The 23,264-nt window shown below is 38.0% G+C and overlaps 1 protein-coding gene and 1 non-coding gene across 2 annotated transcripts in view; both read right to left on the reverse strand.

Annotated features, from left to right (window-relative positions):
* The window catches only part of ZFAND3 (zinc finger AN1-type containing 3), a 293,288-nt gene that overhangs the window by 87,827 nt on the left and 182,197 nt on the right, over positions 1-23,264 (reverse strand). The gene's annotated exons all lie outside the window — the stretch shown is intronic.
* LOC118858904 lies at positions 16,247-16,353 on the reverse strand. Its single transcript, XR_005011021.1, has one exon. It is a non-coding gene; the product is annotated as a U6 spliceosomal RNA (small nuclear RNA).

The raw sequence follows: 23,264 nt of genomic DNA on the forward strand, positions 1-23,264 counted from the left end.
GCCATCTTCACTCCAATCCATCCTACTTAAACCTGCCAAAATAATTTTCTTTACATACAGATCTGACCATACAATTCCCCTGATCAATCAACTCCAATGACTTCCTATTACCTTTAGAATAAAATATCAACTCCTCTGTTTAGTTTTTAAAGCCCTACATAACTTAACCCTAATCTATCTCTTCACTCTCAGTGGATATTACTCTCCTGCATTCTATGATCTAGTCAAATTGGTCTCTCTGTTCCTCCCTCAAACATGACACTTCACCTTTCATGCCTCTATACTGGCTGTCACACATGCTGGAATTTATTCCTCCTCCATCTCATAGACTCCCTTCTCCTTTTTAAAAGAACAGGTCAAATACCATCTTCTCTGCAAAAAGTTTTTCTTGGTCCCTCTAATGTTAGTGTCTTCTCTCCCAAAGTACCCTGTATTTAACTATACTACTTTGTATATATTTATATTCATTCACCTCATATTTATTTTGTAAAAATTTATAGATGTACCTCTTACCTTCCTCATTAGAAGGTAAGCTTCTTGGGAGCAGGGATGATTTTATTCTTTGTACTTGTATTCCCAGTGCCTAGCAGTACCTGGCACATTGTAGGTGCTTAAAAAATGTGTTGCTGGTATCCCCACCTTTGCACTAAAGTCCTTGTGTAAGTATATACTGATTTAACCTGGATAATCTTAGTGAGGCAAAATAATTTTCTATATCCTCATTCTCTGCAATAAATGTCGATATGTAAACTGTAATTATTTTCATGATAATGAATTTGTAAGTGTTTACCACAAACATGGAAAGATGAGATGACTAAATGTCCCATGAAACAATGTTTTTAACTGCCTTCAAACTAATGAAAAACTAAATCTGTCAACTCCTTTATATGCCTTTTCAAGGAGAAGCTGTGGGCTATGCTTTTGTCCTTTTTGTCTTTCTCATGTTAAGGGTTAGTCTGTCCTCAAGAAAGCTGAAAGTAGCCGTTACTCCAACAAACTGTGGTACATGTATGTGATGAAATACCACTATACCATAAGAAATAATAAATGTTAAAAATCCAGAGAGGCAAGGAAAAACACATGAGCAGATGTGAAGAGAAGTAAGCAGGACTAGTAAAACAATGTGCACAACAACTTCAGCAACGTAACTGCAAAGAACAAAAAAATATAAAAATTGTGAAATCAGATGCTACGTAATTATAACTGGCTCCAAAGGAAGATAAGAAATGGGAGACAATGGCTATGGAATACTGCCTATACTGTGAGCTTCAATAGATTGACTGGCTCTGCTGAACTGCTTTCTTTCTGTCCCTGTCTCCTTTTTAATCTTAGACAGCTAGGTGGTACAATGGACAGAGTGCGGGGCACTGGGGTAAGGAAGACCAAAGTTCAAATCCAGCCTCAGATACTTCTTAATTGTATGGTCTTGGGCACTCAATCTCTGCCTCAGTTTCCTCAACTATAAAGTGAGATGATAATAGAACCTACCTCCCAGGGTTGTTCTGAGAAACAAATGAGATAATATTTGTAAAGTGCTTAGCATAATGCCTAATATAGCAGATGCTACATAAATGCTAGCTATTATTATTATTATTATTATTATTATTATCATCATCATTTTTTATTTTAAGTGGTAGCTCTCAGGAGGGGAAAGGGAGGAATATATTTAGAAATAACAATGAAATTAAAACAAAAGACAGTAATAAACTGTTTTTGAAAACTCTATCGGGGTAATATGTACAGACACAGAGGCTTGATGTGATATAGTAGTGAGAGTGCTAAACTAGGAGTCAGTAGAATTGGGTTTGCATCCTATACCTGACACCTAATAGCTGGGTGGCAAATCACTTAAGTTCTTGGAACTTTCTGTCTTCTTGTCTATAGAATAGCTTAAATGAAGTAAGTCTGAAAGGCACTCTGCAAATCTTAAAACACTTTGTAAGTATTAACAATTATTATTATATACATAGATTAATATAAGACTATGAGAAAGGGGCAAAGAGGACAATTAGATAAGACGTTCTAAGAAAATCTGAGAAGGTAAAGACTTTCAGATATGGTAAGGAGGAAGAAAGAAAACCAAGAAAGGCTTTATAACAATAAACGGCAAACGTGGCGGTTAGCTGGGGTGTGAAGCTGCCTCCACCCCAGCCATATGAACTTTTATCCCCAGGACAGTGAGGGGAGTTAGGTGACTGAGCTGGGGAAGATCTAGCGAACCTCTGCTGAGGAATGCCAGACTCAGCTGTGTTTTGAAGATGCAGTAGGGGCTAGAAGGAACCAGCACACACCTAGCAAGTGCAGAAGAGTGCAGCAGGGATGCAGCTGACTGTGGGCACTTACAGGGCACTGGAGGTCTTGGTTTGAGTTCAAGGTCAGAGGGGAGAACTGAAGAGGATCTGAGGCTAGAGGCACCATCCCTCCCAGGAGCAGAGGTGATTATAAAAATTAAACTACTACAAAAAGAAGTACACAGGCAAAGAAGAAATAATCCAACCATAGAAAACTACTATGGGAATAGAGAAGACCCAAGGTTTGTCTTCAGAGGGGGATATTGAAGCAAAGAAACCCAAAGAGTAATAATGTAAAATGGTCACCGGCCCCAAAAGAATTCATTGAAGAACTTAAAAAAGACTTTAAAAATCAAAGGAGAGAGATTGAGGAAAAACTAAAAAGAAAAATAAGAATAATCCAAGAAAAACAAGATTATGGAAAAAAAAGTCAACCAATTAGAAAAGGAGATCCAGAATCTTTTGTGGGGAGGGGGGAAGGAGGAGGCAGGGTAATTGGGGTTAAGTGACTTGCCCAAGGTCACCCAGCTAGTAAGTGTCAAGTGTCTGAGGCTGGATTTGAATTCAGGTCCTCCTGACTCCAGGGACGGCGCTCTATTCACTGCGCCACCTAGCTGCCCCGAGATCCAGAATCTTAAGGAAGAAAATGACTCCTTGAAAGTCAGAATTGGGCAAGGGGAAGGCAGCAAAGTTATAAGATGCCAAGAAATAAAAAAAACCAAAATGTAAATAATGAAAAAACGGAAGACAATGTGAAACATTCTCATAAAAAAAAACAAAACAAACGATCTGGAAAAGAAGTCAGGAAGAGAAAACATAAGAATAATAATCAGACCACCTGAAAGCTATGATCAAAAAAAGAATCTTGATACAATAATACAAGAAATAATTAAATAAAATTGTCCTAAAGCATTAGAACAAGAGGGAAAAGTAGAAATAGAAAAAAGCCACCTGAAAAAGATGCTATGAGGAAAACTCACAGGAATACTATAGTCAAATTCTGAAATCCTCAGCTCAAGGAACAAAATATTATGGTGGTATCACAATTAGAATCACACAAGACCTAGCAGTGGTGACACTAAAAGATCACAGGTCTTGGAACACTACATATGGAAGGGCAAAAGAATTGGGCTTTCGACTGAAAATATCACACCAAGCAAAGCTAAGCATATTTTGAAAAAAAAAAAACACCAAAAAAACAAAAAAAAACAAAAAAAAAACCAAGAAAACGGACATTTAATGAACTGTCAGACTTTCAGGACTTTGTTAAGAAAAAACAAACCTGAACTTAAGAGAAGATTTGATATACAAGAGTCAAGAGAAATATAAGGTAAATACCAATGACCAATTATAAGGAAATCAGTAAGGATAGATTGTTTACCTTTTAGGTCTGTAAAATGTAAGACCTATGTCTAAGATTATTATTAGCAATTAGGTAGCTTATAAGAAAGAACAGAGTAGACCTGAGCATGATATGACTCCAAAAAATAAAACTGGTCAAGAATAGCTAAAATAGCTAAAAGATAAATTATCTCAAACAAATGAGGTACAAGAGGAAGAATCAATACAGAAGAATTAGATGGGGGAGGGGGTGCCTGTTAGTTCTGGAAAACTTCTTTCATCTGGAATGGGTTCTGAGGGAAAAATACATATACATCTAGAAGAGTATAAAAGTCTTCTAAATTCAGAAAGAAATAAAACTCTAAGGGGATAAGGAGAGAGGAGAGGCTCTTTAGAGAGGGAGGGAGTTAGTTAAAAAGGAGCTATAGAAGGATGTTTAGATCAATGGGAATAAGGGGGGTATTCTTGAGAATAAGGGAGGGATCTTTAGAAGGCAGGGTGAGGGAACAGGTCAAAGGGGTATACAAAAAAGTGTTTTGATTTATAGGAAGGGGAAGATAAGGGAGGGACTGTTGTGGGGGGGGTAGGTTAAATAATTGGAGGACAAGGTAGTGGGTAGAAGAAAAGCAGTGGATCAAAGGGGCATATAAAACAGTGTTTAGATTGGGGATGGGAACGGGAGGATAAGGGAGGGATAGTTGGAGGAGGGGCAGGTTAAGTAACAAGAGGGCAAGGTAGCAGGTAGAAGTAGAGGAGTTAGGAGAGAGAGGAAAAAATAGATATGCACAAACATAAAAACAAAGATTAGGCATACAATCTCCTAGGGAAAGTGTACGTGTGTGTGTGTATATATATATATATATACACACACACACACATATAGTGGGGGGAGGGGAAAAAAGCAAAAAGTGTATAGCAGAGCACAAAACAAAATCTACAAGGAAGCAAAGATGGATAGCTTTCAACATAACATGCAGTATTTAATAGATAGCCTTTCTAGAAATAGAAAGTTATTACTATATATTCTGAATCCTCTTCTATGTTCTGCTGCGCATATGACATGTTTCTTTTCTTATTTCACATTTAAGTTTAACATTTAAGTTTATTATGTTTCATTTTCTTATTATGTATTTAAGTTTTAGTATTTGTCTAAAAAATGAAAGTGTAAAGGGGAGAAATCTGATCTCAGATAAAGTTGAACTATATTGTAAGAGCAATGAAAAAGTTGTGCTGGGCAGTTTCTCAACTGTCTCAAGGAGTCCGGCCTCCAAATGGTAATAGGGAAGGTGTCCAGAAAAGACCTACATGTACTCAAAAGCATTGAGTATTCTTAACTGGATGCCAAGAAGGGAGTTACAGTCCTTCGCTATCAGTCTAAGGAAGAATATGGGTCAAACTGCACAGAGCTTTCCTATGAAAATGTTTTTTGGAAACAATACTTTTTTCTGAGAGTTGCTGGTGTGAAATTAAGGGCAGGGAATTCTTCATCTCACTTTCAACTAAGAAAATACATTAAAGTCTGTATTTGAAGCAAGTAAGAGAAAGAACAGTTCCTAAAGTATTTTGACCCTAGTTAAAATAGGTCTTCCTAATTTCCAACTCTGTAAGAATCATGAATTGCCAAGGCACTGTGGACAACAAATGAAAAGACTGGCTGTACTCATGAAATGGCTAGAGAATAGTTATATTGGCAGAATGCTTGGCGAGGCCCTTCTGGAGAATTGCTGATGAAACTGGGTCAATGGGAAAAGTAAATTTTTGACTTAGACATTGCACTGCTAAGTGTATAACCCAATCAATGTGAGGATCAAGTGAGATCCATAACCTATGGAAAAACGCTTTGCAAACCTTAAAGTGTTACTTAAATGCAAGCTAATATCATTATTATTTTTACTTCTGTAACTGTCGGGGGGGGGCAAAGTTAATACCTACTGATCTCTATGTCTGTTAGCAAGTTAACACTTACGCATGTAAATGGCACTTTAGCTACACTGATTTCTGCTCCACTCATTCTTTTCCTCACCAAAGACCTACATAATTGTACCAATTACTAGTTCTTTTTTTTTAACAAATGCTTTTTTTATTAATATAATGTTGTTTGGTGTTTATGTTTATAGTGGAGTATTGATCAGGGTCCTTAATCAACTCTCCACTATATATTTTTATTATTATTTTTTTTTTATTTAAAAAAATTTTTTTTTATTTTTAGTTTACAACACATGGTTCTACATAATTTTGAGATCCAGATTTTCTCCCCTGCCTCCCCCTCCCTCCCCAAGATGGCATGTAATCTCATATAACTACCATGTATAACTTCGCATTGAATTAATTTATACACTAGTCAAGTTGTGGAGAAGAATTATGACCAATGGAGTGAATCATGAGAAAGAAGAGACAGAACCAAAAAAAAAAAAAAAAAAAACAAACCCAAAAACAAAAACAAAAGAGAAGAAAAAAGGCGAGCATGAAGTGCACCTCAATCTGCATTCAAACTTCACAGTTCTTTCTCTGGATGAAGATAGCATTCTCCATCGTGAGTCCCCTGGAGTTGTCCTTGCACCTTACGTTGCTGAGAAGAGTGAAGTATGTCAGGGTTGGTCCTCACAGAATCCATATATCTGTGGTTGTGTACAATGTTCTCCTGGCTCTGCTCCACTCACTCAGCATTACATCGTGTAGGTTTTTCCAGATTGTTACGAAGTCCGTATCATCCCCATTTCTTATGGCACAATAGTATTCCATTACCTTCATATACCACAGCTTGTTCAGCCATTCCCCAATTGATGGGCATCCCTTTGATTTCCATTTCTTGGCTACCACAAAAAGAGCCACTATAAATATCCTTGTGCATATGGGTCCTTTTCCCGCTTGTGTGATTTCTTTGGGATACAACCCCAGAAGTGGTATTGCTGGGACAAAGGGTATGAACATTTTTATAGCCCTTTGGGCATAGTTCCAAATTGCTCTCCAAAATGGCTGGATCAGCTCACAACTCCACCAGCAATGTAACAATGTTCTAATTTTGCCACATCCTCTCCAGCATTTGTCATCCTCCTGTTTTGTTATTTTAGCCAATCTGACAGGAGAGATGTGGTATCTGAGAGTTGTTTTGATTTGCATTTCTCCAATCAGTAGTGATCCAGAGCATTTTTTCATATGCCTATAGATAGCTTTAATTTCTTCCTCTGAAAACTGCCTGTTCATATCCTTTGACCATTTCTCAATTGGGGAATGGCTTGTATTCCTATATATTTGGCTCAGTTCCCTGTATATTTTAGAAATGAGGCCTTTATCAGAGAGACTAGTTGCAAAGATTTTCTCCCAATTTTCTGCTTCCCTCCTAATTCTTGTTGCATTGGCTTTTTTTGTACAAAAACCTTTCAATTTAACATAATCAAAATTACCTATTTTGCATTTTGTAATGCTCTCTATCTCTTGTTGGGTCATGAATTCTTTACTTTTCCATAAATCTGATAAGTAAACTATTCCTTGCTTTCCCAAATTACTTATAGTATCAGATTTTACTCCTAAATCATGAACCCATTTTGACTTTATTTTGGTATATGGTGTGAGATATTGGTCTATGCCCAGTTTCTGCCCTACCATTTTCCAATTTTCCCAACAGTTTTTGTGAAATAGTGAATTATTAGCCCAGAAGCTGGCCTCTTTGGGTTTATCAAAGAGTAGATTGCTAAACTTGTTGATTTCTCCTACTTGTGTACCTATCCTATTCCACTGATCCACACCCCTATTTCTTAACCAGTACCAGGCAGTTTTGATGACTGCTGCTCTGTAGTACAGTTTAATATCTGGTATGGCTAGGCCACCTTCTCTAGCATTTCTTTTCATTAATACCCTAGATATTCTAGACCTCTTGTTTTTCCAGATGAATTTTGTTATTATTTTGTCCAGCTCAGTAAAATAATTTTTTGGTAGTTCGATTGGTATGGCACTGAATAGATAGATTAATTTTGGTAAAATTGTCATTTTTATTATATTAGCTCGGCCTAACCATGAGCAACTGATATTTTTCCATTTATTTAGATCTGATTTTATTCACGTGAAAAGTGTGTCATAGTTATGTTCATATAGGCCCTGGGTTTGTCTTGGGAAATAGACTCCCAAATATTTTATAGTGTCTATAGTAACTTTGAATGGAATTTCTCTTTCTATCTCTTGCTGTTGGGCTTTGTCAATAATGTATAGGAATGCTGAGGATTTATGTGGGTTTATTTTATATCCTGCAACTTTACTAAAGTTGTTTATTATTTCAAGTAGTTTTTTACTTGATTCTCTAGGGTACTCTAAAGAAATCATCATATCATCTGCAAAAAGTGATAATTTAGTTTCTTCTTTTCCTATTCTAATTCCTTCAATTTCTTTTTCTCCTCTTATTGGTACAGCTAAAGTTTCTAGTACCAAATTGAATAATAGGGGTGATAATGGACATCCTTGTTTCACCCCGATCTTATTGGGAATGTATCTAGCTTATCCCCGTTACAGATAATGCTTGTCGATGGTTTTAGGTAGATGCTATTTATAATTTTAAGGAAGGTTCCACTTATTCCTATGCTTTCTAGGAATGGGTGTTGTACTTTGTCAAAGGCTTTTTCTGCTTCTATTGAGATGATCATATGGTTTCTGCTAGTTTTGTTGTTGATATGGTCAATTATGCTAATAGTTTTCCTAATATTGAACCAGACTTGCATTCCTGGAATAAATCCTACCTGGTCATAGTGTATTATTCTCGTGATGAGTTGCTGCAATCTTTTTGCTAATATTTTATTTAAAATTTTTACATCAATATTCATTAGAGAAATTGGTGTATAATTTTCTTTCTCTGTTTTGACACTACCTGGTTTGGGTATTAGTACCATATTTGTGTCATAAAAAGAATTTGGTAGGACTCCTTCTTCACCTATTTTCCCAAATAGTCTACAAAGTATAGGAATTAGTTGTTCTTTAAATGTTTGACAGAATTCACATATAAAACCATCTGGACCTGGAGATTTTTTCCTAGGGAGTTCATTGATGGCAAGCTCAATTTCTTTTTCTGAGATGGGGTTATTAAGAAATTTTACTTCCTTTTCTGTTAACCTGGGCAGTTTATGTTTTTGTAGATATTCATCCATATCTCTAAGGTTGTCAAATTTATGGGCATACAGTTGGGCAAAATAATTCCTAATTGTTGTTTTGATTTCCTCTTCATTAGAGGTGACCTCACCCTTTTCATTTTTGATACTGGTAATTTGATTTTCTTCTTTCTTTTTTTTAATCAAATTGGCCAAAGGTTTATCAATTTTATTGGTTTTTTCATAAAACCAGCTCTTTGTTTTATTTATTAATTCAATAGTTTTCTTGGTTTCAATTTTATTAATCTCTCCTTTGATTTTCAGTATTTCTAATTTGGTATTTAATTGGGGATTTTCAATTTGCTCTTTTTCTAGCTTTTTCAGCTGTATGCCCAGATCATTGATCTCCTTTTTCCCTATTTTATTCATGTAGGCATTTAGGGATATAAAACTTCCCCTAAGAACTGCTTTTGCTGCATCCCATAAGTTTTGGTATGTTGTTTCATTATTGTCATTCTCTTGAATGAAGTTATTAATTGTTTCTCTGATTTGTTCTTTGGCCCACTCATTCTTTAGAATTAAATGATTTAGTTTCCAATTAGTTTTTAGCTTATTTTTCCATGGTTCTTTATTAAAAATGATTCTGATTGCATTTATCTGAAAAGGACGCTTCGGCTACTTCTGCTTTTCTGCACTGGATTGTGAGGTTTTTATGCCCTAGTACACAGTCAATTTTCAAGTATGGGCCATGTACTTTTGAGAAGAAAGTATATTCCTTTTTATCCCCATTCAGTTTTCTCCAGAGGTCTATCATATGTGCCTCAATTACTAGTTCTAAGAAAGAAAATAACCCCAAGAAAGATCTGATTTTAGTCTTCTAGAAATGGATTTATTACTAGGAAGTCAAGATTGGGGGAGGGGAGGAAATGCAGGAATCAGCAATGCTGTTTTATTAGTTGTAGGAATTCTTATGTAAACTAAATTGGTGAACAAATTCTCTGCAAGATGTTTCTTGACGTCTATAGCATTTTATACTATTGTTCACCCTCTTTCCTCATGGACACTCTCTGATACCTCAATTTTTATGATGCTACTCTCTGCTGCTTTTCCATCTATTTGTCTGACTGCTCCTGCTTGGTCTCCTTTGTTGAATCTTCAATCATATTCTCTCCCCTAATTAACTGTGCATCTTCCGTAAGGTTCAATTCTGGACCCTTGTCTCTTCTCCCTCTCTACACTCTCAGTTACTTCATCAGCAATCTGAGTTTATCATCTCTATGTAGATAATTTATACACACACACACACATCTAATCCTAGTCTCTCCCAAGTACTAGTCTCACGTAATATGCTGCCTATTGGACATTTCCAATCTAGGTGTCTGGTAGGCATCTCAAACTCATCAAAAATAGAATGCATTATCTTTATTCTCAAACCCATTCCCTTTCAAACTCCCCCTATATTTGTCGTGGGTCTCATCATACCTATAGAGTTTTACTGAGATTATCATTCTCCACCCCACATATCTAATTGATTGCCCAGTCTTTTCCATCTTGTGCCTTGCTTTTCTCTCTACTTATACATCCCAGCAACCTTTTTCAGGTCACTGCCTCTTGACTAAACTACTGTAATAGCTTCCTAATCATTCTCTCCCCTCTCCAATCCATCTTCAATACAGAGACTAAAATAATTTTCTAAAGTACAGGCATGATCATGTCATTCCTCTGCTCAATGATCTCTAGTAGTACCCTGTAACCTCTAGGTTCAAATACAGATCCTTCTGTTTGGTATTTAAAGCCCTTTGCCACCTGGGCTCCAACCCACCTTTCCAGCCTTATTCCACATTTCCCTTCTTCCTGCACTCTGTCATCAAGGCCAAACTGGCCTTCTTGCTGTTCCTCACATAATACATCATGTCTTACTGACATCTCTGCAAAGGCTTTCCCTAATGCCTGGAAGGCATGCTCTCCTAACTTCCACCTCTTAAAATCACCAGCTTCCTTCAAAGTTCAACTCAGAGGCCACCTTCTATATGAATGACCCTTTTTCCTGATCACCTCCCCCAAAGTTGCTAGTGTTCCCTCAATTATCCCATTTATTTTGCACACATTTAGCATGTACTTCTGTGTACCTGTTGAGAGTGACAGAATGTAAGCTCCTTGAAGGCAAAGACTGTTTCATTCTCTATTTATCTCCATCACAAAATATAGATCCTGGCAAATAGTGACTGACTGAAAGAGGCCAGTGCCTCAAATTTAAAATTATATGGCATTTCTTTGCAATTTTCTTAGGGCTTAGTTATGTTGCACTTTTGGATATATAATCAAATGGCTACATAGCTGTACCATCCTTGGGGAAAAGTAACCCAACTTTTCTTAGGCTAAGAGAGAAACAGCTCTGTTGAATTTCTTTTGAGTGGATGCCGGCTGGCCCTGAAAGTCAAAAACCCTTAAGAGTGTTCCTATATTCTTGATCTATTTTCTGCTAAGGTAACCAAAACAATTAGCTCAATTTTGGGTAAAATAACACAAAAGATGATCTGATCTTTCCATAACACACACACACACACACACACACACACACACACACACACACACACTTGGGGAAGGAAACAGAGCTGGGAAATGCACAGCATATAACTAATTCCCTTGTCCACTGAGTTAATAGAGATGTGGTTATTTACAATTCTGAACTGTGGTTCTGCTACTTGGGAATAGTTTTCTGAAATTCTGTGGGCGGATACTGGTAATGAAACAGAGAATTCAGAACTGTAGGGAGCATAAGGCCAAACAAGCTTTTATAACAGTGTATATGTATGCTCTAAAAATAATTATACATCTGTAGTGGAGGCTGGTTAACTGAATCTATAGAAGCATTTGGCCGTTCAGATAACTAATCAAAACATTAAGTTCCCCATGGCAAAATGTATTTCCAAGGTTATTTGATTTTAACCACAAAAAAGTGAGTTTATTAGATATAGTATCAGTACGGAATAGTGGATAGAGTATTGGAATTGGAAATTGACAGACAGGTTAGAATCCTATCTCCAACACTTACTAGCTCAGTGACTATAGGAAAGTTACTTCATCTAAGACTCAGTTTGCTCATCTGTAAAACTAGCATAATACCTATAGTACCTACTTGGAAGGATTGTTTTAAGGCTCAGATCAGATAACATACATATGTGCTTTGCAAACCTTACAGGAATATATAAATGCAAGTTATTATTATCACTTTTTTTTTGCCCTTTTCACATGATCTGAATATAGTACCTAGTCTCACATCCTACAGTTTAGCCACAAGAAACATTTAATTACCAGGTCCCCTCCCCCCCCTCCAAAAAAATAGATCCTTTTTTGTTTGCTTTCTTCATACAAAAAAACCCTCAAGTTTTCAATAGTATCTTTAAAAACTCATAATACTTGTCTTTGTAGGCTAGTTGTGAAACCACTATAAGAATGCTCTTTCCCACCACTATGAATCCTTAGCATTAGCTCCTCAAAAGGGACTGAAGCTAAAGAGAAGACCAGCATGGTTTCCCAAGCTCAGGTGGCCAGTGTTCTTAGCAAAGACCATCAGACACTACAAACTTCCTCCTGGACCTCGGTGCTCAGGCATTCTGGACATACTGTTCTATTCAAATCAATTCAGTTAAACTCAATGGTCTATTCTCTTCCATTTTTGGAAAACTGGAATGAAATGTGCCCTTCACTCACTACAAGTCAAATGTAACTTGACTGTGGCTCAACAATTGTATCTGCCAGTTCTCTTAGCAGTTCTATTATCTGATGAGGTCATCAAGGGAAGGTAGCTGGGTGCTTTCTTACAACCTCCTAGCTTATTATACTGGCTCCCTGGAGGAAGGTGATGCAGTGAAAAGCATGCTGGATTTGTAGTTAAAAGACTTGGGTTTCAATCCCAGCTCTGCCACTTAATCCCTAATGGCCCAAGGAAAACTGCTTACTTTCAATGGGTCTCATCTCCTCATCATACAATTAGGGTATACTCGACCCCTTAGTGTCCCTTTTCAGCTCTAAATTTATTATTTATGATCCCTCTTAGCCACTTTTGTCCTGTCATTTCAAACATGAAGGCTATTCTCCCTGGCTGAGAAAACAGGTACCAAATAGAAAGTGAGTGGCTCTGCCTTTTTACTGTGAGTCATCATACTTTTCACCTTCATTCTCCTGCTGGCCCTGTTCTTGACTTTCTGAGCTTCAGAACTATGCCTCTATTACTATTTCATCCTGGAATTTTCCTCTGCATCTAGGGCTTCCTCACCCTGGAACATAGTACCACCCCTCCTTTCCCTCACTCTCCACAAGCCTCAACCCCCTTCTCCCAATGAGGAGCTCCTCCTGGAGTTTCCATTTTGTGAAGGCACCCAAACTACCCTGACTTTATTCCCATCAAGCCTCTGTACCTGACCTTCTGAACCTCATAATTATGTCCTAGGTGCCTTCATTTTGCTCCTTCCCCCCAACAGCTCACTTATCTGGGTACAGACTATTTTTTTTTGTTTGTATTTGTACCCCCAGCACTTAACCTATTGCTTAACACAAAATAAGTACACAATAAATGCTTGTTTCCTTCTTTCCTTCACCTTCAAAAAGAGGCAAGCTGTTTTCTTAGATCCTCTTTGTTCCCAGTGTAGGTTTTTTTTTGTTTTTTTTTTTTTGGTGCTTGCATTGTTTTTTCGTTTTATTTTTTTCTGGTAATGGCTCTCTATTTTTTTTTATACCTCCTATCCAAGAATTTCCATTTATTCATCTATCTATTTATTTATGTTTAATAAATATTTTTTAGTTTTCAGCATTGATTTCCACAAGAGTTTGAATTACAAATTTTCTCCCCATTTCTACCCTCCCCCCCACGCCAAGATGGCATATATCCTGATTGCCCTTTTCCTCAGTCAGGCCTCCCTTCTGTCACCCCACTCCCCCCCCCACCATCCCCTTTTCCCTTACTTTCTTGTAGGGCAAAATAGATTTCTAAGCCCCATTGCCTATACAATCTTATTTCCTAGTTGCATGCAAAAACTTTTTTTTTTAACATCTCTTTTTAAAAGTTTGAATTCCAAATTCTCTCTCCTCTTCCCTCCCCAACCACCCACCACAAGAAGGCAAGCAATTCAACATAGGCTACATGCATATCATTATGTAAAACCCTTCCACAATACTCATGTTGTGAAAGACTAAGTATATTTTGCTCCTTCCTATCCTATGCCCTTTTATTCAATTTTCTCCCTTCACCCTGTCCCTTTTCAAAAGTGTTTGCTTTTGATTACCTCCTCCCCCATCTGGCCTCCCTTCTATCATCCCCCCCTTTTTTTATCTCCTTCCTCCTTCTTTCCTGTGGGGTAAGATACCCAATTGAGCGTGTATGTTACTCCCCCCTCAGGTCAAATCCGATGAGAGCAGGATTCACTCATTCCCCCTCACCTTCCCCCTCTTCCCTTCCTACAGAACTGCTTTTTCTTGCCACTTTTATGTGAGTTAATTTATGCCATTCTATTTCTCCCTCTCAATATACTCCTCTCTCATCCCTTAATTTGATTTTTTTTAGATATCATCCCTTCATATTCAACTCACCCTGCGCCCTCTGTCTACATATATGTATATGTATATTCCCTTCAGCTACTCTAATACTGAGGTCTCATGAATTATACACATCATCTTTCCATGCAGGAATGTAAACAAAACAGTTCACCTTTAGTAAGTCCCTTATGATTTCTCTTTCTTGTTTACCTTTTCATGCTTCTCTTGATTCTTGTGTTTGAAAGTCAAATTTTCTATTCAGCTCTGGTCTTTTTACTGAGAAAGTTTGAAAGTCCTCTATTTTATTGAAAGTCCATATTTTGCCTTGGAGCATGATACTCAGTTTTGCTGGGTAGGTGATTCTTGGTTTTAATCCTAGCTCCATTGACCTCCAGAATATCATATTCCAAGCCCTTCAATCCCTTAATGTAGAAGCTACTAGAGTTTGTGTTATCCTCATTGTGTTTCCACAATACTCAAATTGTTTCTTTCTGGCTGCTTGCAGTATTTTCTCCTTGATCTGGGAGCTCCGGAAATTGGCGACAATATTCCTAGGAGTTTTCTTTTTGGGATCTTTTTCAGGAGGTGATCGGTAGATTCTTTCAATTTCTATTTTACCCTGGGCTCTAGAATATCAGGGCAGTTCTCCTTGATAATTTCTTGAAAGATGATATCTAGGCTCTTTTTTTGATCATGGCTTTCAGGTAGTCCAATAATTTTTAAATTATCTCTCCTGGATCTACTTTCCACGTCAGTGGTTTTTCCAATGAGATGTCTTCCACTTTTTCATTCCTTTGGTTCTGTTTTAGAATATCTTGATTTCTCCTAAAGTCACTAGCTTTCACTTGCTCCAATCTAATTTTTAAGGTAGTATTTTCTTCAGTGGTTTTTGTACCTTCTTTTCCATTTGGCTAATTCTGCCTTTCAAAGCATTCTTCTCCTCATTGGCTTTTTGGAGCTCTTTTGCCATTTGAGTTAGTCTATTTTTTAAGGTATTGTTTTCTTCAGTATTTTGGGGGGTCTCCTTTAGGAAGTCATTGACTTGTTTTTCATGGTTTTCTCGCATCCTTCTCATTTCTCTTCCCAATTTTTCCTCTACTTCTCTAACTTGCTTTTCCAAATCCTTTTTGAGCTCTTCCATGGCCTGAAATCAGTTCATGTTTTTCTTGGAGGCTTTTGATGTAGGCTCTTTGACTTTGTTGACTTCTTCTGGCTGTAGGTTTTGGTCTTCTTTGTCACCAAAGAAAGATTCCAAAATCCGAGTCTGAATCTGAGTCTGTTTTCACTGCCTGGCCATGTTCCCAGACAACTACTTGACCCTTGAGTTTTTCATCAGGGTATGACTGCTTGCAGAGTAAAGAATACTTTGTCCCAAGCTTGAGAGTCTATGCTGTTGTTTTCAGAGCTATTTCTACACAGCAAGCTCTGCCACACCAGCGCTCCTCCTCCCCCAAGAACTGCCAACCCAGACAGGACTCAGATCTAAGCTGGCTCTGCACTCCTGCTCTGATCCACCTCTTAATTTCTCCCACCCGGTAGGCCTGGGGCCAACAGCAACTGCAGCTGTAGTTCTGTATCTGCACTTCCTTCACTGCCCTGGGGCGGTGGCCGAACCATGAACTCTTTTCACTCTGTCCCCGCAGCTCTTCCCACTAACCTTCTCTGTTGTCTTTGGTGTTTGTGGGTTGAGAAGTCTGGTAACTGCCACAGCTCACTGATTCAGGGCACTAGGGCCTGTTCCACCCAGCTCCCGGTCTGGCTGGTCCTGCTGCCACCCACGCTGAACTCTGCTCCACTCTGCTCCCAGCTCCATGCCGATAGACCTTACCCAACGACCATCCGGGCTGTCCTGGGCTGGAGCCCTGCTTCCCTTTGCTATTCTGTGGGTTCTGCAGTTCTAGAATTTGTTCAGAGCCATTTTTATAGGTTTTTGGAGAGACCTGGGTGAGGGGAGCTCATGCAAGTCTCTGCTTTCTAGCCACCATCTTGGTTCTTGCCATTTTTTTTTTAAATATGGAACACTTCATGAATTTGCATGTCACCCTTGTACAGGGGTCATGCTAATCTTCTCTGTAGTGTTCCAATTTTAGTATATATCCTGCTGAAGCAAGCACCTCCCAATATAGTAAAAAAGCAAAAACAAACCAAAAAAATCACCCCACATCACTTTTTTTATCCTTGAATTACATCTGAGCTTTATCATTCCTAACATTATTTTTACAGGACTGTGCTATAGAACGATGTGCATTATCTGCCTTTGATTCTCTCTCTCTCTTTTACACACATACCTTTCAAAAATCTTTTCAAAAGTTGAGTGCTGAGCTCCTTATGCCTTCACATCAGTATCTTCAGACAACTCCTTTTTTTCTGCATCAGAATTATTTCCCCTTGTCTTCAGAATTTTATTCCTCAGAGTTTCCCATCTCTCCTGGGCTGACTTTTCCTAAGAATTTTAGTTCATTGGCTTCTCTCTCTCCTTCCCTTGAACATTTTCAAATCTGCCTTCCCAAAACCTGAAGTACATGTTAGGCTATGGTTTTCATCTCTACCATCATAAACTCTCAGTGGAATTTGGTTACTTCCCCCTTGAGTTTCCTAATATTTCCACTCCAGCAACTTCCCCATTAGTGAAAGCTTCAGCAGATGTATAAATAAATGAATTCCACCACTGTCACTGTTTATCATCCCTCTGTGCCAGATTTGTGGCCTGTGTCCTAACATCTATTTCCTCATTCCATCCAGGTGGTGCTTTGATGTTTCTTCTTTTGCTGATTTCAATACTTCCACCATACTTCAATCCCCTGGATTTCCTCACATACCTTCTTAATATACAAAATACTACTACATTTCAGTCTCCCTCCTATTCCTTCTTCTACCTAATCTGTTTTCTTTTCAATAGGTTTGAGCCATCCAAAGCCACATACTAGCCATGTTTTTCATCCCTCCAAGTCTCAGTGATAACTGTCCTCTTGTGTTGTGACCTTAGACAAAAGCATAGGAGATGCTGAAGATCCAGAAAGTAGACCAGTTTGCAGTACAGGTTGTGAAAACGGAGAGTAATGGGAGATAAGACTGGAAAGGAATGCTACAAATAGGCTGTGCAGAGGGGCCAAGAAATCTGAACTTACTTCAGTAGGCAACAGTGATGCCAATCAGTATTTAAAGATCTTTCCCACCCATTCAATAGGCCTCAGGTGGGACTAGTTAAGGGAGGCTTGATTAGAGGCAGGCCTACATCCTTTACTTACTAAGTGCTAAGCCCCAGGCCTACCACCTTCTGCTGACTGGGCATGAGGCCCTTGGGCCCTAAGAAGAGTGTATATACCCAGAAGGTAGCCATTAAAGTCAGAATTCAGCCCAAGGAGAAGTAGTAAGAACTCCAAGATGACAGAGCTGAGAATCTGCAGACCAGTGAGCTACGGAACTTACAGAGCTGCGGAGAGAGTACAGAGCAGAGAGTAGAGACTGGAGAGCAGTGGAGACAGGAGAACTGAGGGGGGAGAAAACACAGGCAATAAGAGAGTTGGGATTTGTGAGTGTTTATGGGAAGGCACCTGCAGGGGGGAAGGTTACAGGATGACTTGGTTATTTGCTGTAAATACTGTGTTATAATTTCATTCTTGTAACTTTGAGGTGGACTTACTGACTTTGGGATACAACTGTTGCTATGCTGGGTTGGAGTTATTGGTTTTGAGATTGAATCCTCTGGAGTCTAAATAAATGTTATACTTCCCCTGCCTTCCACCTAGAGAATCTCTTATACTTTGCAATTCTGAACCATACAGGCATGTTCACGGTCATCTTCAAGGTCATGAATCTTGTCTTACTGATACAGCAACAAAGAGCCCTTGGAAGTTTTTGAGAAGGTAGTTGGCTAAAGTGGAAAGGGATGGATCAGAGAGGTGAAAACAAAGAAGTGATTACAATAAGCAATACCCCTAAAACAATGTTCATTTTCAAGTCTGCTTCCTTTCCAACAATGATATCACCTTTCTCCTGGGTCTTTCAGGCTTGAAACCTTAAGAGTCATCACTGACTCTAATGAGTCAGATTTTATTTTATAGGCACTGACAATTTGAAATGTAAAATAATCCACAGATGAGATCTTTTGTAAGGCTAACACCTACTTTATCTTTCAAAGTGTGTAATGGTCATATATCTGGTTCTCATACCTGTATGCAACTTTAGGGTAACCACTGGTTCAAAAAAAGATTAAGAATACCCTGGTGCTTTCTTCATATCTGAAGGTCACCACTTCAGAATAACTTATCCACTTAAAAGCATAAATAACCAACACTTGAACATTCAGAATATTCATAAACTCACCTCTCTAAAATCAAACTATTAAAATCTTTTCAGATGCATACTTCCCCTGGGCCTTTCCTACAGAAGTCACCTACTACAAAAGTTTAATGAGGAAGATTTAGCAAAGGTGAATGACCAAAGATGAGCAGCATTGCATTTCAATTTTTACCAAGTACTTATGTGATATTTGGAATCTTTTCCAGGGTACATTTGCAGTTTTCAATTCGGTGGTAATTGCTAGTGGCACAGTCCTAGCACTGAGTTTTCTCTACATTTGAATACATCAAAATGGGCTGGATCAATCCTTCTACTCACCTAAAGTGACTAAATGTCAAATATTTCCCAAAGTCTTTCTAAAAAGAAAAAAATCCACTTTCATATGTATTATTTGTTTCTAATGAGCCTAATAGCCCACCCTTCCCATTCTTCTTCTCCAAACACATTTATTTATCTATATAGTTGGAGTAGAACCTATGTTTGTGTATTTATCTTGTCTTTTTTTTACCTGGTACATTACTGTAGCACCTCTTGCAGGTCTTTTTTTTACTCTGGTACATTACTGTAGCACCTCTTGCAGGTCTAGGTCTTTGACTGGAATCTATAAAGCCGGGGCTGGCTCTGCGTATTCCACATAGGTAACAATTTCTGAAGCCATGATTTAGAACCATGATAGCAAGCTTCCAAGTATCAGATGCATAACATTACAATAAGTTTATGGCTTTTAATTGGCCATGATTGTAAAATATTTTTGAAGGCCTCTCCAGAGAACAGTATCTTAGAAATGGATACAGGTATATGAGGTACAAAAACCGGCCCACCTACTGGCAGGAAAGGCAATGGAACTGTCTCCTCAGATAGATGTCTGAGTGAGGAAAATGGATAACACAACTCGTCTTAGAAACAAGCTGCAAGATGAGGCAGTAAAAACCCATCAACATACATCATCCTATCATGGCACAGTGTCGTCCTCCAGCCTCTATTAGCCCTCGCTGCATCAGCGCAAGTCCCAGACACTTTATCCTGTTTATAATTGCTGATGAGCAGTAATAAGGCCTCCATGCCTCAGCTCCCGTCCGTTCCACTTCAGCACCCACCTATTAGGTAATAACTTTTATTTACAGCCTTGCTTGATGCGCTGTTCTATTAGTGCAGCCGAGAACTGAGTAGGAGAAAAAAAAGGTCTCTTTAATGGGCAGTATCATTGCAAGACTCGGATGATTTATAATGCAGTGTTGGGGCTGTTCTATCACCACACTCTTCCTGCAGCTCTGGGAAGGTTGTGTTTCTAACACACTGCCCTCCAATAGGAAGACTATAAAGGAAAGGCCAACTAAAGTAGCCACAAGCAAAAAACTCCCCCAAACCCAAAAAATCCAAAACCAAGGGAAGCACTAAAGAAAAGTTTTAAAATTCCCTTGATAATCTTTTTAATACTGTTAGCTCAGACACTTTGTCTCGAAAGAGCAACAGACTATCTAATTAATGATAGAGCGTGACTTTTCCTCCTTACTTTGATAAAATAAATGGCTATAAAAGCAGATCTCAGTTGTAGTTGAATCAAAGAACCAAGTAAACTGTATTCTCATAAAGCATACCACCCTTCAGCAACCCAATACCAAAGCCTCTCTCTACCCCCAAAGCCACAAACCTCTTTTTTTTTTTGCTTTTATCCTATAGCTCTTTAAATACCAAAATTCTCTTCACAAGACTGATATTCCAGCTTTATATCCACTTAAATACTTAAATAAATAAGCTTTTCAACAAAAGGAGAATTTGGGTCACATGAGTATATTTACATTGGCATCTGAACACATCTGAACATTAACATCTGTTAATAGTATGGATCTGCAGAATGAGAGGAAGATCAAAAACAGAAAACAAGGAGGGCTCTCATTTTTATTCATTGGTATAATTAAAAATACCAAGTTTCCCCACCTCTGGCCTTTTTTGAAATCTCAAAATTATAAGTGCTGTTAAACCCATTTACCTTGTATATTAAGTATTTCTATCAAGTCATCTTCTTATGGTGACTCAATCCCCTAATTTTATTCTTTCAACAAAAAAGAAATTTCGGCAGGCTGATTGATTAAAAAAAAATTGAGAAAATAAACTAATAGGAAGCAGATGATGTTTCCACCACTAGACTTTCTAACCAGTCACACACTCACTGCTTACACAAAGCCTATAATATGTTCATATATGGCACATATAGGACATTACCACAATCTTTCTGTGGGAACTGTTGCCTCTTCTGTCAAAACTATTTCAGGGCACATTTTAGAATAGAGACATTCAGGCCCTATTAGTCTTTGCATTCTTGTCCAGCAGACTGACTAAAATTAAAAGCCTAAATACCCACACCTAAAGAATCAAATGAACTCTTTAGGACCCAGGCTAAGAAGTACAGAAGGTAAATCATTTTTTTTGTGCTTTTTTTCTTGCCTTGACAGATTTACTGTTTTGATCTTTCTTCAATGGTTACATTAAATGCTAATAAAAATGAAAGGTTTATGTCTTTCCTAATATTCTCCTGATGGGAACTTGCATATTACATAAGTAGGTCAAATTTCTAATTTTCTGTCTCAAATGCTGATACTGCAGACCTGAGGGAAAAACTACACAGGGGAAGGAAAAGGGGAGGATATAAATGCATGCATTGTACACAGCTGAACTCACACCAAAAGTGAGAAGGGAGAAAAGTGGAATCCTTTAAGTTCTTTAGCTGGTCTATAGTCATTACCTTCCCCCTCTATGAATGATTGAGAGTTGAACTATTACCACAAAAACTTACTCTATAAGACAGGAGGCTGGTGTAGGTATTTATAAAATTTAGAGGGACAGCTTTGGTTTAACACCCACCTCCTTTAGCTTCTGATTCAAAGCAAAAGATCCTACATAAACCCCTTGGTAACAAACAGCACTGCAATACAATGTTTCCCAGTAACTGGCTCCCCAACACTGATCTGGAAAGCATCTAGCAAGCATGTCAATCTTCTCAATTCCCAGGTGAAGAGGATTTCTTCACTCATCTTTGTTAGCCAAACAGGATCTCACAGGTAGGCTGCTGAAAACTGGCATGAAGAAAATCTTAGGAAACAATGAACAATGCAGAACCATCCTGGTTCCTGTCAGTGTCTGTCACTCTAAAAGGAAACCAGTAGACTTCAAAAGAAAAAACACAAATTTTGGTACATAAATGTATAGTTAATGGACATGAAGAATACTGAAAACAGTGGTTGGTGACCAATTCCAAAGAACAAGAAGATGACTCCTAGACAAGAAGATGACTTTTTAGAACAAAAACTATCTTGGTGTCTAGCCCCAGCTGCCTCAACCTCAGGAAATACTGCAACTCTCTGATGGCACTACAGATGGCAATTTAATTTGTGACTTAGATAATTATGATCATATTTTTTGACATCTATACAGCACTTATTCCCCAAATAATTTTTAAGTCTATCAGAGAAAGCATTATATACTCAATATAACATGAAACTTAGTTAAGATATGACAATAGTCATTACATACAGGAACATAATAATGAATAGGAAAAACATATGCAGTGGAACTGAATTCTGCCAAGCCTAAGTCAAGTCTGCAAAGATAACTTTTTCCTCTGATCATTTCAGTTCTATCTTGAAATAAAGTCTTTAGTGGTTCAAAAGGGACTATAAAATATAATGGCAAAACAAAACTCTGTATTAGGGAATAAGAGTGGTAGACCAGAGAGCAATTTCTCTCCCAGGTACACCCCAAAGGTCACTCATTCTATTTACTCAGCACTGTACTTTACAGGATGCAGTGAATGCCCCCATTTGTATGAGAGAACATAGGAAACACTAGTCCAGCCAGCCATAGAAATGAATGAGATTCCCTGTCCCATTTTTCAAGGGCATTGCTAAAGAGAATGTATCCAAGCCAGATCTAAGATGATACTTTTTCTCTGACCTTCATATCCTCAATATAATCTAAATAAACATATCTCATTAATAACAAAACTAGTAAATCAGGGGATTCCTGTTCTACATAGATTACCTTAAATAACAGTACCCTGACTAAGGTGTAACTTGGGAATACAGGAGTTCAGAAGAATGAAATCTTGGCAAGGTTAGTGTTCTCTTTCCTTTGCCGAAAATTTAGATCCAATAAAAGTCTGTAAGAATTAACAAAGAGTTGTGCAAAACATTGTGAGTGCCTTTAAAGAAATGTGATCCCTTTCCAGTAATTTCAAGTTGTGATATTCTTTGACTCTCAAATTCCTAAAAAAAAAAGTCTCTGATTTGGTAATACTTTGACTCCTCCTGAATAGACATACCTAGGGGCTTTGAATATTGTTTAAAAAAGTAAATTATTCTATCTGCATTGGCAATCTGAGGTTATGGTCGATTTTTGTAACTTTATCTACTAAGCCCTGCACTTGTTCTAAAATTATTCAAATGAGCTCCCCCTATCAATCCTAACGACAACTACATGGAAGTATTACAAATACTGATACCACTATTACGCCCTCTATCTGACCAAAGCAGTCACCTGAGGTTAAAAATGAAGACTAAGTCAGGAATCTCCTCGGCAAAGATGCTGGAGTAGTGTGGTATTCCTTTTTCCAGCTCATTTTACAGATGAGGAAACTGAGGTAAACAGGGTTAAGTGACTTGCTCAGGGTCTCACAGCTTGTAAGTGTCTGAAGCAGGATCTGAACTTAGATTTTCCTGATTCTAGG

This window comes from Trichosurus vulpecula, chromosome 7, assembly GCF_011100635.1.
Source record: "Trichosurus vulpecula isolate mTriVul1 chromosome 7, mTriVul1.pri, whole genome shotgun sequence".
Taxonomy (NCBI): Eukaryota; Metazoa; Chordata; class Mammalia; order Diprotodontia; family Phalangeridae; genus Trichosurus; species Trichosurus vulpecula.